At 35.3% G+C, this 19,234-nt stretch overlaps 1 long non-coding RNA gene across 1 annotated transcript; it reads right to left on the bottom strand.

The window, feature by feature from the left end:
• Positions 1-4,210: 4,210 nt before the first annotated feature.
• Positions 4,211-6,518, bottom strand: LOC110879158. The gene is made up of 2 exons (XR_004867640.1): positions 6,245-6,518; positions 4,211-5,009 (listed from the first exon to the last, which is right to left on the bottom strand). It is a non-coding gene; the product is annotated as an uncharacterized LOC110879158 (long non-coding RNA).
• Between the last annotated feature and the right edge of the window lie 12,716 nt (positions 6,519-19,234).

The following is a 19,234-nucleotide window of genomic DNA, read 5'->3' on the forward strand; positions in this document are numbered from 1 at the left end:
TCGAGACCCGCCACAACCACGAGTGTATCCGGGGTTCGGCTCAGAAGCCGGCCCGTCCAGAACGCAGGCAGGCCCGTCTGACACGCAAATGCAGTTGACATGTTATGATGATAGTGGTTCTGATGACAGTGACGAGGAAATGGCTTAGGAGTAGTATTTATCTGTTTCGTTTGGTTGTATTTTGGGTTTAATGTGGTTGTACGAACAAATATTTATTCGTCTTTTGTTATTTATGTTTAGTTGTATGCTCGGTTGTTTTTGTATAAACATTTAATCTTTTATCAACATGTATGGATGGTTACATGTTTAACATTTTATCAGCATCTATGTTGTATTTTGGGTTTAATGTGTTTGTACAAACAAATAGGTATTGGGCTTCTTATAACGAAGGGGTATATTGGTCTTTTTTAAAAATGCTAAGCATGTGCAGAAGGGGTATAAACTGTTAAAAGAATTTCAGGGACTGGATTTGAAAAATTAGAATGGCAGTTAGTTTTTAATAACTGAGCAGGGACTGTTCTTGTGCAAAACAAACCTCAGGGACTGGATTTGAAAAATTAGAATTACACAAATAAAAAGGGAGGGGTCCTTCTGTATCGGACCGGCCTCCCATGGGTTTCGAACTCGCACACTTCGCATAGAACACACAAGCCTTAACCAGTTTATCCTCCTGTACAGGAGCTGATAAATTGGTTATAGTATATCATTTATACACTTCATACATTTTAAGGTGCTCATTGAACCATACGTCTCTCATTGAACACAGACACTTTCCCAACTTCAATAAAGGGGTAAACTAGATCTAAAATTTGAAAACTCACACACTAAAACACCAAGAACATACACAAACGCTCTGGACCACATGATTTTCACAAGACAAACTCTGGACCACACGATGAAGGTTAGTTTGTATTCCAAATTTTATTGCTTAATCTTCAACCTTTTTTATTTTTTGGTTTTATTTCCGCTGTTTGTGGTGGTATTGGGTTTGCCCGGTGGAGGGGGATTGACGGCGGTGGGGATTGACGAAGGTGGGGGATTGACTGTGGTGGGGAATGACGGCGGTGGTGATTGACGGCTGTGGTGGTGGTGGTGGTGGTGGTGATTGACGACTGTGGTGGTGGTGGTGGTTGTGGTGGTGGTGGTAGTGGTTATGGATGTGGTGGTGGTGGTTGTGGTGGTGGTGGTGGTAGTGGTTATGGTTGTGGTGGTGGTGGTGGTAGTGGTTATGGTTGTGGTGGTGGTAGTTGTGGTGGTTGTGGTGATTGACGGATGTGGTGGTGGTGGTGGTGATTGACGACTGTGGTGGTGGTGGTGGTTGTGGTGGTGTTGGTGATGGACGGCTGTGGTGGTGGTGGTGGTTGTGGTGGTAGCGTAACCCTACCCGACTCCCGGCCCGACACGTTTGTCGGGTCTAGACTTATATCATCGTTTTTTTCTAAATGTGCATATGTTATTTTTATTATTATATTTATTATTTTTAACAATATATTTTCGGATGTCGGGTCTAATGCTATAATTGTATGTTTTATTAACAGGATATTGAAAGTCGGTGTTTTGACGGTGGTGGTAGCGTAATCCTTATGGAGAAGTACACTGCGTTCGTATTTCAGATTCAAACGCTTAACTGCGTTCGTATTCCAGATTCATGCACCGGAATGTCCACCAACGGCAATGCTTATGCGTCAGCAACCTATGACGGTGGAAGTAGCTATTTACCAGTGACTGTGAGGGTGAACTAGAATGTTCTTCCACCTCCACCAACGACAATGCTTCTGCGTCAGCAACCTTGAGGGAGAACTCCTTCTGTATGGATTGGTTCTTCATGCTGTGGAACCGGTTACTGAGAATTCTTCAGCAACAACGAGGGAGTGCCAGATCAGGTCGAAGGTTTACCGTGGAACGCGTCCTTAAACTTGATAGCAGCAATATGGTGACCGAATAGAGATCTGAATAACCGATACAGTTTGGAAGAATTTAATAATATGTAACAGTTAGCGATTTAGGGTTTAGGGTTCAGGGTTCAGAGTTTAGTCGTTACATTTTGTATTAAAACGAGTTGACGCTAATCCGCGCGTTGCGGCGGGATGCTAATTATAATTTCTTATTTGTCACACTGTTTGGTACGAAACAATTTCGATCAATATTTAAAAATAAACTGAATTTAGATATCCAGTTTTGGCGACTACGGAGCATTCCTTTCGATTTGTTGTGTATGATATTGAAGCTAAAAATTAACTGGATTTGACATGTCGCTAAAACATAGACTATATATCATTTACGTCGAAGTATTAACCCATTAGTGACAATCGCTATATTTATTACTAATAAAAATAAACTGAGTTTAGATACCTAGATTTGGCGACTACGAAGTACTCCCTTCGATTTGTTGTGCATGATGTCGAAACTAAAAAATTAACTGGATTTGACATGTCGCTAAAACATAGACTATATATTGTTTACATCGAAGTATTTACCCATTAGTGACAATCGCTAACTGGATTTGACATGTCGCTAAAACATAGACTATATATTGTTTACATCGAAGTATTTACTCATTAGTGACAATCGCTATATTTATTACTAATGGTGATCTAGAATTGTTGCAACGTGTAATTCGCGTTGGTTCAAAAACATGTGTTTCAAAGTGATACGACGCTTGGCAGACCGTTATGAAACCATAAACAATCAAAGTTGGGTATATCGGTTCATGAATTTTAATTATGTTAAAATATTAAACCGTTACATTTTTTCTGATTTACGTTGATTATGTGGGAGTTGTAACCCAAAATTCCATAGACACCTCGGTTCGTAAATAATGGATCACGCCACTTGATTTAATTTTCCATGACCCCTTATTATTTAATAATATTATTTAACTTAAACCGATGATCATTTCATTCTTTGTATTTGTGATACCATTAATTGGGTAAATATATAAATTATGGAATAAATATAAACACACCTATTCATTTTAGAAGGCGGTGGTTAGGAGTAATTATATAAATATAACAAAAAATACAATCCTTAATTTTAGAAAGGCATAATTATTAATTCTGCTTCAATTGATATAACTAAATTAGTTTGAAGGATTGTGACTTCTTGAAAGGTTGTGGTATATTTAAAAGTTATGACTTTTTTGTAAGGGGTTTGATATATTTTAAAAATAGTTTAAAGGGTTGTGACTTTTTTAAAGGGTATATATAATATATAATGAAAGAGTGTGAGTAAAATAAACTAAAGGGTGTGACTTTTAAACAAATAGAACACAACCCAAGTTGCTAATTGTATAAGAACGAGTTGGCGTTGACCCGCGCGTTGCTGCGGGATTTTGATTATAATTTCTCATTTGCTAATTCCGAACCAATAACCCTTTTGTGTAAGCTGGAATATAATTTATTAAAATGCAAATTAAAAAGATTGTTCATTCAAATACTCAATTCAATTTAGACAATTTAGGCACACACTCTAAATTAAACAACATTATTTTACATAATTTTTGACATAAGACACATGCTAATACATAAAGTTTGTATGCATGTGACATCTAATTATACTTTAAGTATAATCCTACGTAAAGTTAATCAAATTAGGATATTACGAAGCAATATGAATGACGATGGTGCCTTATTGTTTATTGTCCTTTCTAATATATCTGATGAAAGAAGGGAAAAAACTTAATTCAGTGTACAATAAAATTGCTCTATTTTGCTTTCAAATCTGTAATTCATAGCTTATAAAATATGGTAATTAATAGTGTACGATTGTGAACTTACGTCCTTTCGTACGGCGTTGGTTGCAAAGCTAAAAAATTGTAATAAAATGCATTCCAGTTGTCAACTTTTCATCACTTATGTTATCTTAATAATATTTCTTTATATAAGCTCATGAACCGGGGCGGATTTGAATTAAAAGAACGGGTTCACAGGAACCCAGTCGGTAACTAATATTTTATTAATGAATTGCGGAATTTTATTAATGGTAACTAATAAGTGTGAAATTTCTAACGAAAACCTCATGAATTCCGCACTTATTAATTACCATTTTGTGTATCCAGAAAATCAAATTCACATAATCTAAAGTAATTTTATATTCATATACCTCATAGTAATAAAATATGCTGGGTTATTCAAATTAAGATACACACATAACACATTTTATTAATTAAAAAACCTGAAGGATTAACTTAAGAGTTAGTTAACACACCGAATACAGCCAAGTTATTTTACACTCCCATACATAATAGATTGAAACTACACCAATTTTTCCCAAGTAAGACTTAAAAATTTAGACTTACTTTTGCACCAGAGGTAACTAAGGAACTTCATCTCCTCATTTATGCTCGAAGGCTTCCGAATAAAAACCATGTTGTTCCGACTTCGCCATATGCACTAAACTGTCATCTGTACAACCATATACACAGCAGCCTTCCATCTCTTTGACCCCCTAAAATGCTTATGCATATTGATTAAATCTTGTACCCCAAGGATAGAGTGCATGAAGCCTACACCAACTCGCTATAAAATCCCAATTCCCTTGCGCCATATTGCAGGAGATGAATAAATGTTTAGCGGTCTCATCTATATCTCCACAAAACTTGCATCTGGTGGAATGAAGCTGCACATTTCTTTTGGCCAAATTTACCAAAGTGGGAAGGTGGTCAAGACAAAGTCTCCAAGAAAAAAAGAGTTTACCTTCAGAGGCGTGCATTTATTCCACTCAAACCCGGTCACAAAATTTTGAAAGGTTGCACTTTGAATCATGCTTCGAAAGCTATGCACCATAAAACACTCATGAGAATCTTCCGAACCCCATGCAAACCCACTCAGAATATCGGACAACCCCCGAAGTTCCTGCACTTCATTCCCAGATGTCGGTTGCCTAGCCCTAAGAAAATTCAGCATCCTCACCCCATTTACCGGCTTACATCTCTTATCCACCGTCACCCATGTGTTCACAACTAAAACGAATCGATTTGATAAAACCACTTCACGCCTTTCTTGAATAAACTGAATTGATGCATATTTTACGAACCAACACAGAGTGTGAGATAATAGCATAAAGCGCAAACAAAAAGCAAGAAAAACGTAATTGATTTAATGATAGCACATACTCAATCTAATTGCAATCGGCATACTTACACAGAAAACACCCAAAATATACGATTTGCAAAGGGTCATTGATACACTCAAAAGTTCGATTTCTTTGGAGTAAAGCATGATAAAACAAAAACGAATTAATCTTCTAACTTTCTTTATAAAAAAATCGTAATAAAATTGAAGTTTGAAAATCGAGATCATGGTTACGAAGAAAAAATAGTGTTTGGTATCAAACAAAAACCGGTTAATCATCATTCTTCATGTCAAAATGAAAATATCAAACAAACGTGTTAAACCTGTAAAACAAAGAATATCAAATACACCGGACGAAATCAAATGGCATTTATTTTTGATTTCTTGAATATGGTTGAGAACACAATACAATAAATCTCCCTTTCTTTATGACATTTTGTGTATCAAAAGTGAATGATGTTCTTAGTTCGTCAACACATAATATAACATCGAATAAAACCTATGTTTGATTTTGGGTAACATATAAGATTTAAGACTACTGAAAAATAAGAAACAGAGGGTGATGAATACTGATGAAAAAAATGATTTATACCTATGATATAAAGTAGGGGGTGATGAATATTAATGAAAAATGGATATACAGATTCAGATCTTAATATCACTATATTATTCCATCGTCAACACACTCATGATTCCAAACAACCCTCATTACAAAGAAAAAAATGAAACACATAAAATAACAAATTAACAAATTGGAACCTAATTTCACCATCTATCATCATAACTCTTTCAAATTACTAATACAATCGTGTATTATTCAAATATCACGTCGAAACAAACGATTCTAACAATTGTTACGGGTTTTTAACTGCATTACGATAACAAATATAGTGAAATCGGAGCCTAATTTCACTATTTTGTAGCATCATCAGCGTATTCATGATTCCGAATTACCGTAATGTCTACAACGAAACTCAGAACAACTACAAACTAACGAAATCGGACTGTAATTTCGTTATTAATCATCACAATCCTTAGAAATTCATAATCAGATCACGTGTTATTCATGCATCAAGTTAGTATCAAAATCAGACGATTATCCATTAAAACCTAACAAATTCAGAACATTTACGTTTGAAGGATACATAAAACGTGGGTGTAGAAATACATACCGGAATTAGCCGAAGGAAAATTAAGTCACTGAAAGGGATTTGGGGATTGAAGGATTTGGTGAATAAAATCGAAGGAAGCATTTGAATTAAAAAGAATGGAGAAGAATGTGAGCGTGAAAATGGCGGTGGTGAAGTTGTGGATGGCGGTTGCGAAACCGTCGATGGTGCGAGAATGAAGATGTTGGCTATTGTGTATTTGAAACGGTGTAAGGACAGCGAAACGTCAGAGAGCGTCGGTTGAATGTAAAAGATGTCTCCAGTTGCTTTTTGTATAATATAGTAATGACATGTTTTGTGTATTAATATAAAACGATGTTTCGTGTATTTATTGTGTTATGGTTAATAAATGACAAGTGAAAAATAATTAAAGACATTATAATAATTGGTAAATAAAAAATTTGACATTTTATAATACACAAAATTCATTTCATAAAATATCGTCATGGGTCAAAAACCCTACCCGACCCCCGGCCCGACCCGTTTGCCGGGACTAGATATAAGATCGTTTTTTAAATGTGCATATGTTTTATTATTATAAGTTGCATAAACTCTCAAGACATAACATTCCGCTAAATAACCAAAATACGAGAGTCATTACATTCGTTTACATAAGTTGCATAAACTTAAATACGGCTAACGACAAATACAAATACGGACCAAAAAAAAAAAAAACAAAATCCAACAGATTATCAAACAGGTGTCCCTATTAAGAACGACCCTTGAATTTTTATTTTCCATTTCTGCTACTTGCGAACCTCCTCTTTCAAATACTTGACTTCGTTTTCAAGTACTGCTTTCGTATCCATCAAACCTCGAATGACTTGAACTGACCGAGGACACATGGGAGGGTCGATCCACACAAAGAATTTGCACCGAGAACGTTGAAACCGAAGGCGAATTAATATATATCATTACCACTATACAAACCATAATGCATAAGTTACAACAACCATTGCATCAAGATGTTTTTAAAGTACATACCAATTGCACGCAGGTGTAAAATTGACGCCCGGGATTAATATCCGTCCAAGATGTTTTTATCCCAGCTTGCCTTCCACATCTACACATAACCATTGTGAATGTGAAGATGGATATGGATTACACTTTCTCATACGTAATATTTGTTTAGAAAAAAAGGACACAATACGCCGCTCATAGCACAATGAGATGCGTATAAAGTACAAATTCTAACCACTTTTTCAGAAAAAGTAAATACATATACCTCACATAGTGCTATGAGGTCCGTATAACAAAGAGTTAGGTGGTGTATATGCCTCTCATTGACCTATACGGTCGTATACGCTGACACCTTTTCAGAAAAATTAAATTCATAAGCCCCTTATGGATCAATGAGGGCGGTATAGACTGACAACTTTTTCAAAAAGTAAATACATACGCGTCATATAGATCAATGAGGGCCGTATATGTTGTTTTTGTTTGACTTATTTAGCAAGGAGCCTGCTCTTTGACGTATATACACCCAACTATATACCCAAAAAGGTCTTGGACCACACGAGACAAAGTTGGACCACACGATGAAGATCCAGAAGTACACACACGCCCGGATTCTTTGTCTCTCGTATTGTTATCGCTCTCGTATCTCTTCATACTCTCGGAGTATTTAAGGTTAGTTCGTATTCCGTATTTTTTTGTTTAATTTTCATTTTTTCTCTGATTTTTGTGGTTTATTTTGGTCGGGTATATTGGTGTTGGGGTGGTGGGTTTTTGTGGTTGACGGTTGTGGTTGTGTTGTTTTGTGGGTGGTGGGCTGTAGTGTTTGTGGGTGGTTAGGTGGTGGTGTTGTGTAGTCGGTGGTAGGCTGTGGTGTTTGTGGGTGGTGGGCTGTTGTCACACCCCGAATTTCCACGTGTCACCGGTGGGCCCAGTGGGGGAGTATCGTGACGTAGTTGATATCATCATTGTCAAACAACACAAATTATAATGCACAGCGGAAGCAAAAGAAATAGATTTATTTCAACCATCAAATGTAATATTTAAGTATCACAAGTAGTCGAAATAGATCCACAGGCGGATCAGAATAAAAAGGAGAAAATTGTTCAACAGATAAATGCATCCCAAAGCTTGCGAGACTCTATGATGCTAAGGAGAAACCAGCCTATTACGTATAGCACCTGCACTTAATCTTTTTGGGGAAAATACGTCAGTTTACACTGGTAAATACAATTTAACTGACTCATTTTGAAAAGGTTTTAAAAACTGATTTAAATGCTCAAGGCACAAAACATTTTATAACTTGGGAATAATTAATCAAAGTTAAACTTGTAAAAGAATTACATGTTCGTTATGCGTTCAGTCGCCCGAGTCGTGTCGAGTTTAAGGTTAATTGACACACCACTCAGTATAAGTCCGCGGCGGGAAGCCAACGTTTATACCTTAATAATATGGACATAATACCGGGTGTACGCCTACACCCGGGTGTCAAGGTCGTGGCCATTACTTAAAATGATGCCAAGGATATCCGGGACATGGTCATTAAACTCCCAAAGGCGTAAAAACAAACAAAACCAATTTTTCAAACGGGTCACATTGATAGTACCCAACTACTAATGAGTTGGGGTCAATTGCCCGACCAAGCGGTATTTTATATACCGTACCCCCAAGCCCGTATAAGGGAAAATAAGTTAAAAGTATTTACCTGAGCAAGTATAAACCACAAAAGCAAAAATGCAAGTGTCTTTTACTGGGCTCCTATTCTGGAACGAAGGTTTATAATAACCTATTAGAATCCTAACGGGTCTTTTAACATAGCCTAAGCTTAGACCGGTTAGTTTCAAAGAATAAATATGGTTTAATCGCGAGGAAGGCGAAAACCGAAAAGGAATGTGACTTAGACCCTACAAGCTTGGATACTTGTATTACATGGGTAAACTAAACACATTCTGGATTTAGAGACTAAGATGTTACGGTTTGACCCGTTTCGGCTAATGTGCGTAAACTAGTCACATAAGCCGATCCGAACGCGAAAGTGCATAACGGGTAACCATATAAATCATATACATGTTTCCTGAGATTATATGCACCAAATATGTTGTAATATCAGTATGGTATGTCCCATTATGCCCCGAATGATTTTAAACTCCAATTACGCCTCATAAGGGTATTTTGGTAATTTTACATAGGCTTAAAAGGTCAAAACGGGAAACCTAAGTCCTCATCCTTAGTTTACTGTTATAATATGAGATTTTACTAAATATCTCAGTAGGTATTAGACCTTTTGTAGAAAAACTAGTTTTGACATATACTATGTCGTAAAAATGCCTAAAAGGCGATTTGGAGCCATTTCCGGGTTTTAAAGGAAAAGCTGATATTTTTATAATTCCAGAAGGCTCAAAATATTATATTTAACATAAAAAATCAGTAGGAAAAGGTTTGGAGTCAAAAGGTTTTGTAAAACTCATTTTATGGCCGAAAAGGGCAAAACCGGCATAAGCCGAATTAAGTTTAAAACCTTAAGTTATGCTCAGCCTAAAAATAAATAAAAATCTTTAAAATTCCCAAAATATTATTACATAACAGTGGGTATAAGGTTTTGGTATAAAATCTAAGTTTAAATAGGCTATACGTTAAATACGCTAATTATTTACTAAGAAAGCTTCTAATTACGCTAATGAGCATAACTCTTATTCTAGACTTCAAACTGATGTCAAATTTTGGGGACAAGTTTATAATTCAGTAACTAAGATGTCTACCCTTTTACATTTTCAAAAATCATGATTTTTAGACATTCGGGCATAAGGGTCAACATATGGGCATTTAACGAAAACATGCATGTGAACAAGATATCTAATGAACCAAGTTGTATAATCACAGGAGGATATACTAACATGTTATTAGGTCCAAAAGAAGCTCTAAGGCAATCTTAATCTTGACTAAAACGGGTCAGAACTGAAAGTCAAAGCGAAAGTCAAACTATGCGACTTTCGGTTCCGAACCGGGTCTAAACAGAAAATCGTCGAGTTGAACATGTTGGAACATGTTCTTACATCATTTACCAAGTTATATTAGTGATAAAACAGGTTGCATGCATCCTACATTGCTAATTATAAGTTAATTTGAATTTAAGCGTTCTGTTGACTTTTTATAGTTAACTTTGACTCGACAATTGACATGCTTAGAGTGGGAATCTGGAAATACCCTTTTAAGGGTTTGCTACCCACTTAATTACCTACTTAAAGGTATCTTTAATTCGTGATTTGACAGAGTACATTATGATTAATCACGAAGTCAAACCTTAATTACGACGGTTTGACTTTTAGCTAATTAATTAAGCTAGAATGGATTAAGGGAGGTTAAGAGCACTTACAAGAGTCCTAAGAAGGGTTAGGGACCTAATGAAACTTAGTTGATGTCCAGCAAAGCTCCAGAGATGTCTTGAACCAAAGTCCCAAGTAAGCAAGTGACAATGGTTACCATTCAAGTCCTTATATAGTGAGCCAAGAGGTCCAAGATTGTGACAAGCAAGTCTACAATGGTTGGGGGATCATCCCAGGTGTTCCTAGAGGGCTAAATACTGCCTAGCAAGCCCATGGTTTTGAAATTTTACGTTTTAAGTCGGTTAACAGGTTGAACAGGCAGCTGTCCAAAATCTGCTGCCAGCGACCTTCTTACGGACCGTAAGCACAAGGCCTTGCGGTCCGTATGCGTGTCTTACGGATCGTAAGCTTAAATCTTTGCAGTCCGTAACCGACCTTGCTGAAAACTTCCAGGTACCTTGCTTACGGACCGTAAGCCAAGGACCTTGCGGTCCGTATCCGATGGCCAGAAGACAAACTTTTGTGAGCTTTTAAGTCTTAACCATGCAATCAAACCAACTCCGAAATCAGTCCCTCTTTTTCAGATGTGGGACCATCTTGATCAGCCATTGCATGCCTAGCATGCTCTTACATGTTTCCCATTCAATTTCAACTCACGAGGGTCTTGCAAAGTGACGGAGATTTCCAAGAATGAGTCTTGGATTCTCATAATGGTTGGCCAAGGAAAATAAACTATATTGATTTCTATTTACCAGGATTTTATTTTAACATTTTCAGTAGTAACAACCTATAATTCCCAAATCCTTAATAAAGATACAACTTTATTTATTTGAGAGCAACCGGTTATCATATAAGATGGTTATCAGATGATTTAAGGATCTTGGGATTTATAAAAATTTCGGGTCGCTCAGAGGTGATTTAATAACATGTCGCCCTTGGGTCGTTCAGAGGTATTTTAAATAACATGACGCCCTATAAAATCCTACCAAACATCTTTTTATTTAATCCGGTTTTTCTGACACCTCTGTCTAACGTGACACGTGTCTTTATTTTAATGGACAGGAATTTTCGAGGTGTTACAGCTGTGGTGTTGGTTTGTTAAGATTGACGGTAGTGATGTGGTGGGCTGTGGTGGTTGAGGTGGTGGGTTGTGGTGGTTGACGGTGGTGGTTGTGGTGGTGTTATGTTGTGGGTGGTAGCCTGTGGTGTTTGTGGGTGGTGGGCTGTGGTGGTTGACGGTGGTTGAGGTGATGGGTTGTGGTGGTTGACGGTGGTGAGGTGGTGAGGTGGTGTTGTGGGCGGTAGGCTGTGGTGGTTGTTGAGGTGGTTAAGGGTGGTAGGTTGTGGTGGTGGTGCTGTTGGTGGTGGTGGTGGTGTTGGTGGTGGTGGTGGTGTTGGTGGTTGTGTTGTTTGTTTATTATATTTTACAATACAATTTCTAACATCGAGTCTAACACTATAATTCTATGTTTTTTAACAGGATATCGAAGGTCGGTGTTTTGACGGTGGTGGAAACGTAATTCTTATGGAGAAGTGCACTGCGTTCATATTTTAGATTCAAACGAGTACCTGAGCTCATATTTCAGATTCATGCGCCGGGACGTCGGTCTAGGGTGAGGTGCTTGGCGGTGGGGGATGCATCATCCAACATCAATTGCCAAGTCACCCGAAACTCCGACATTATCAGATGTTAACGTGCAAATAGCACGGAACTCTCATATTGTCGATTCCCGGTGTAGTCTTGATAGCATCTACCGACGCACGGTAGTTCCGTCACCGGCATCTACCGACGCCCGGTAGTTCCGTGACCACCATATACCATCACGCGTCTGAACCGGCTTTTAAACCGGACGGAATCTACGAAGAAACTGTTCGATTTCACCGTTTGTTTGAGAACCTGATTCAGATACACAACGGTCTCTTTGCTTCGTCCACTAGAACTATTTGTGTATGCATTCTAATGCATACACAAATAGTTCTAGTGGACGAAGCAAAGAGACCGTTGTGTATCTGAATCAGGTTCTCAAACAAATCGTGAAATCGAACAGTTTCTTCGTAGATTCCGTCCGGTTTAAAAGCCGGTTCATCAAATTGGATGAAATAACCGATTCTATTCCCAACTCACGACATTGCCTTGTATGATCAACTTCTTCATCATATTTTTCATGCATTTCCATTAGCCACAGTTGTACGAAGAAACTGTTCGATTTCATGGTTTGTTTGAGAACCTGATTCAGATACACAACGGGTTCGTGTGAATCTAAGTAATAATATGTAATAGTTAGCAATTTAGTGTGTAGGGTTTAGGGTTTCGGCTATGTAATGTATTACATTTTGTATGAAAGTGTTGTGTTTTGTGTTATTTTATTAAACAATGTTCACTTACATTTGCGTTATGTATTATAGAGAATTTGACGTTTTATAATAACACTTGATAAAAAAATGTAGAAGTTTTATAATACTAATTAAAAAAAATGTTGACGTTTTATACTAACACTTGATAAAAAATGTAGAAGTTTAATAATACTAATTAAAAAAATGTTGACGTTTTATATTAATAATTAATAAATAAAAATGTTGCCATTTTTCTAAATATATTAAATAAAAAAATGACATTTATATACCTTCCTTTTATAACAATAAATAATAATAAATATAAATGTTAATATTTTTTTATTTTAACAACAATTTAAAAAAAATATATATATAAAGTTTTTTTTTTAAATAATATTTCACCCACTTGAAAACCCTCCATACCCTTCAAATTTGTTCCACACAAAAGAGCCAATGATTGGGTAATCATTGGCTGAAACCCAATGATTGACAATTAATAGGATGTGTGAAAAAGTAACCAAAAAGTAAACGTATAGCGCAATGAGGGGCTTATCAGGTGGGTCCATTTTCAGGCGTATGGGGCAATGAGGGGTGTATAGGGTTAGGGGATGTGTGGATAAATTGAGGGGATGTGTGGATAACCAAAGCCTAAAATTAACACAGTAGGCTAATTATTCACATTTCTTGTGGGTGTTTCCATTGTGTGATAAATATAATGTTTTTAAAGTCTTTTGAATTATTTTGTGCATATGTAATCAATTCAAAACATACATTCAAGCTTTAATGTGACAATGGACGTGCGTATAATAATTCGCGGCATTTTCATAATCTATTTCAAACTCATGGCATTGAATTTCGTTTTCTTTCCTTACACGTGTTAGCAAGAGGGGAAAGCTGAATACGCAATCCACACTATTAATAATGCCATTCGCACATTGTTGCTCAAGCATCATTTTCGTCTAAATTTTGGACACAAGCCAGATATGGTAGTTCACATACTTAATCTTCTGCCCACTATGACTCTTTCATTTCGAACCCCATTCGAGATGCTGTACGGTTTCTTTCCTTCTTATGCGCACCTTCGTGTGTTTGAATGCCTATGTTATCCAATCCTCTCCTTCACTGCTCCAGATAAGCTTGCATCTCGTTCTTCTACGTGTGTCTTCCTTAGACCATCATCCAATCATTGCCGGTGTTGGAGTATGGATTTCCTTACTCAACGGATCATTATTTATCACCATATCACCTTTGATGAAACACATTTTCCACACAGCTTCCCTTGTTCTATAGAGTAAAATATTAAGTTTGTCTCTTATAGATACACATTTCATTTTAAGGTTATTGGATTTTAATAATCTTAAGTTTCACCCGTTAGCTGATAATAATTCAAACTTTAAAAATTCTCTCCAACGATCCCAACTTGTAAGAATTTGGCCCTTATTGATCATTTTATAACATATAAGAATTTGACATCCTCAATAGATTTATGTGCACCTGCAAACTCCTTAATTGAATTAAGTGCATCTGTTGTAGTTTGAATAAGATCAATGGGGGCCAAATTCTTACAAGTTAGGATCGTTGGAGGGGATTTTTAGAGTTAGAGTTGTCGGTCAACAGGTGGAACTTAGAATTATTAAAATCAAATAACCCTTCATCAACTTTTTAAAGCTCGACTGCTTTTCTCTTGCAAGACTTTTGGTAGTCACCGTTTCTTATTTAACGTAATTTTTCAATATGCAACTACCGTAGATTTATGACACTTGAGTTTTTCAATATGCAACTACCGTAGTTTGAATATAACTTCATTTTTAACAAAATTCATACTGGAATGTCGTGGAAAAAAATTAAACACATCGACATACTTAAGTTTTTTGAAACAAATACGTAGGTTATTAAAGAAATATCAAATTAACCGATAAAGGAAATATGATATATAAAAAAGGGAAAAAGAATTAATTAAGAAAAAAGTAAACGAGAGTGGAAATATGGTTTTTAAAAACAGTAAAATAAAATAAGAAAATGTTAAATCTTAAAATAAATATAATAATAAACTATTACAATATTAAAAAGCTATTTATTATTATAAAAATAAAGTTACTATTCATATTTGCTCGTCAACAATATATATATATACACACACAGACACACACACACTAAAGATCAAATACAAATACCTTGACGTACAAAACCTACGAACTTAAAGTTTTTCTGAAAAACGCGGTGACATTTTCGTAATTATTTACTCGTAGAGTAATTATCAAAATTACCCTACAAATAATCTTGTAGGATAATTTTTATCTTGTATGGTAATTTTGTAAAATGGTTTTGTAGAGTAATTTTGATATTGTAGGGTAATTTTGATCTTATAAGTTAATTTTGATCTTGTGTGTAATTTTGTAGAGTATGATAATTGCTCTACAAATGATCTTATAGGGTAATTTTGAATTGTATGTTGTTTGATAAACTTGTAGAGTAATTTTTATACACTTGTAGAGTAATATTGATAATTACCCTACAAGATCAAAATTACCCTACAAGATCATTTGTAGGGTAATTTTGATAATTACTCTACAAATAAATAATTACGAAAATGCCACCACGTTTTTTTTTACACTTTTTCATGTCTTTCGTATGTTTTTTTGTACGATAAGCCTATTTGTACATGAAACTCTATATATATAATGGTGTCTACTTTTTTTTGTAACCAAATGAGACTCACTTACAAATTATAATATACTTTCATACAGTCATATTAATATACATTTTCTTTTTTGAAATGATTTGTTTCAATTACTTTATGTTAAATTGTTTAATTGTATATTTGTGTTGATTTTTTAATTATTATTTAGTTTAACATGTAATTACTTAACTTTGATTTCGTGTGTATTCGCCTTATATTGATTGACCTGAACCATTTTGACCAACCCGTATTTTATCCCCAGCTCAAAAATTAGGGGCTCATTTTTTTCTATTCGTATAGGATCCTCCATTCTTAGGGACAACCCTGTCGTCTTTTCTTTGAACGAGACAAGCATGGCAACAAATTTTAAATGAAGATATCGCAATTAGTAATTATTTTCTTTCAAAAACAATGTGATTATGTAGTTTCAGAAATTTAACTAGTTATTATCCCCGCATATAAACTATATTCTTAGATAGTCTCTATTACATGAAATAAATTTCAGGGACCTCTCTCCTCTATGTCGAAAAGCTAACAATCAGCCCTTCTTCTCCCCTCGTCTCTCATGTACATTCCTTGCTATTACCCATTTGTGAAGATGGAATTTCATCCTTGTTCTCTCTTCCACGTTGGCCATTGATTTCTTATACGAGCATGCGATGAAGTTGGTCTTACAATCAAGAAAGATGGAATTAAAAACGATTAGAATATTAAGTTACTACTGGATTAATAGATTTAAACGTTACTTACCTTTATTTATTACTAAAGACTAAAATGCTAAAATCGTCCAAAAGGTTTGTGCTAATTTGCTAGTTACATTTTATATGGACACATGACGTAATGATTTTGTTGTCATTTCCATCCAAATCACAAACCCAAATAAAATGTATCGTTAACTCAGGGATGATTTTAGAAATTTACCCAATTATTTTAATTATTTTAATTTTTTCCTTTAAATAAAAACAATAAAAATAATCATAATTATAATATACACACGCCTTTATTTTTTAATTTCCTTTTTCTTTTAAATAAATATATACACATACATATATACACATTTATATACATACATATACATACATACATATATACACATTTATATTTTTTAATTTCTTTTTACCTTTAAATTAATTATAATATATATATATATACATACATATATACACATTTATTTTTTAATTTCTTTTTACCTTTAAATAAATATATATACATACATATATACACACACTCCCTCTTTTCTCTCATCTCTTCTCCACCACCACCACAACCACCTGCTACCACGACGATGGTGAAGGTGACATGAAGTGGCACATGTCGTAGCACGACTGTGCCTCAATCGACGGCTAATCGACCTGAAATCGATGGTGGGTGTTGGGATTCTGGAGTGGATCGAGGGGCGTGAGATTCTAGGGCGCTGTGTGTGGAGTGGATCGAGGATTTCACGTGCAAAATCGGTCAGGTCTGTACCGGTGAGGTGCAGAGAGAGAGAGAGAGAGAGAGAGAGAGAGAGAGACGTGATATATGGGTGGTACTGTACCCGTGAGTGCACAACAATAAAGAGAGATGAGATCTGTACTGGTAAGTGCAAAGAGAGACAGGAGGTATTAATGTTTGGTATGACGAGTTGAGGAGGTGAGATGGGGTACGAGTGCAAAAATAGAAGAGGCGGTTGTTGTGGCAGGTGGTGCTGGAGGTGGAGAAAAGAGAAGGAGAGAAAGAGAGAGAGTGTGTCTAAAAGAAAGAATGGATAAAATTACCACAGTAGATTAATTATTCACATTTCTTATGGGTGTTTCCATTGTGTGATAAATATAATGTTTTTAAAGTCTTTTGAATTTTTTTATGCACATGTAATCAATTCAAAACAAACATTCAAGCTTTTCAATGTGACAATGGATGTGCGTATAATAATTCGCGGCTTTTTCATAATCTATTCCAAACTCATGGCACTAAATGTCGTTTTTTCTTTCCTTACACGTGTTAGTAAGAGGGGAAAGCCGAATACACAATCCACACTATTAATAATGTCATTCGCACATTGTTGCTTCAAGCATCATTTTCGTCTAAATTTTGGACACAAGCCACATATGGCAGTTCACATACTTAATCTTCTGCCCACTATGACTCTTTCATTTAGAATCCCTTCGAGATGCTGTACGGTTTCTTTCCTTCTTATGCGCACCTTCATGTGTTTGAATGCCTATGTTATCCAATCCTCTCCTTCACTGCTCCAGATAAGCTTGCGTTTCTTCTACGTGTGTCTTCCTTAGACCATCATTGCCGGTGTTGGAGTATGGATTTCCTTACTCAACGGATCATTATTTCTCACCATATCACCTTTGAAGAAACACATTTTCCACATAGCTTCCCTTGTTCTATAGAGTAATATATTAAGTTTGTCTCTTTTAGATACACATTTCATTTTAGGGTTATTAGATATTAATAATCTTAAGTTTCACCTGTTAGCCGATAATATTCAAACTTTAAAAATTCTCTCCAACGATCTCAGCTTGTAAGAATTTGACCCCCATTGATCATTTTATAATATATAAGAATTTGACATCCTCAATAGAATTTATGTGCACCTGCAAACTCTTTAATTGATTTAAGTGCACCTATAATTTAAAAAAGATCAATGGGGCCAAATTCTTACAAGATAGGATCGTTGGAGGAATTTTTTAGACTTAGGATTATCGACCAACAGATGGATGAAACTTAAAACTATTAAAATCAAATAACCCTTCATCAACTTTTTAAAGCCCGACTGCTTTTCTCTGCAACACTCGCTTTTACTAACGACTTTTCATAGTCACTGTTTCTTATTTAACGTAATTTTTCAATATGCAACTACCGTAGATTTATGACACTTGAGTTTTTTTGGTATATAATCATTTAATTATTTTTGGTGGCATATTGGATGGAAGCGACTTTTCTTACCTACCTTTACTTTACAATATTTATTATCACATTATTTGTGTCTAAAATCTAATCAGATGTGAATTTTTTTTTTGAGTATTCGATCTTTACATCATCCAATTCAAATAAATACATACGAAAGAGGGGAATAGGCTCAACAGAATATATATTATAAGATAACTACTGGATTAGTTACATTATAAATGTTAATTGTATTTGTTTATTTATTTATTATCAAAATAGGTTAGTATCCAATGTGTTACATGGGCGTCAAGAAATGTAATGTTATATATACCTAGTAATAAAAATCATGTATTTAAAAAACGGACGGGTTGAACAACCCGTATATTACACAAGTTGAATAAAATATAATGTAATCCATTAACATATACAGTCGTCAAGACAATGACAGATTTAAAAGAAAAGTTAAGGGGTAATGCGAGCTAAATTTTTTTTTGCTTAGGAGTAGCGGACACATAAAACGGAGAAGAAAAAAATTAGTACTAAAAGTATACTTTACAAGAAAGTTGAGAGGTATCTTGGGCTACACCACTGCCCCTATGTTAGATCCGGCCCTGTGTCAAAATATTTATGAGTTTAAATTTTGCGATGATGGTTATAAATTCTGAAATTAACTTTTAAAACATTTTCTTAAAAATTTATAGTGTTTATTATGTGATGGTATAATTTCGAAAAACATATATTTTAATGAGCATAATTATATATTTGGTGTATCAATTCATGTCCTTATTAGACGTGGTTAAGTGTGTCAATTAATGTCCTTAG

Source organism: Helianthus annuus, chromosome 9 (genome assembly GCF_002127325.2).
Source record: "Helianthus annuus cultivar XRQ/B chromosome 9, HanXRQr2.0-SUNRISE, whole genome shotgun sequence".
NCBI lineage: Eukaryota > Viridiplantae > Streptophyta > Magnoliopsida > Asterales > Asteraceae > Helianthus > Helianthus annuus.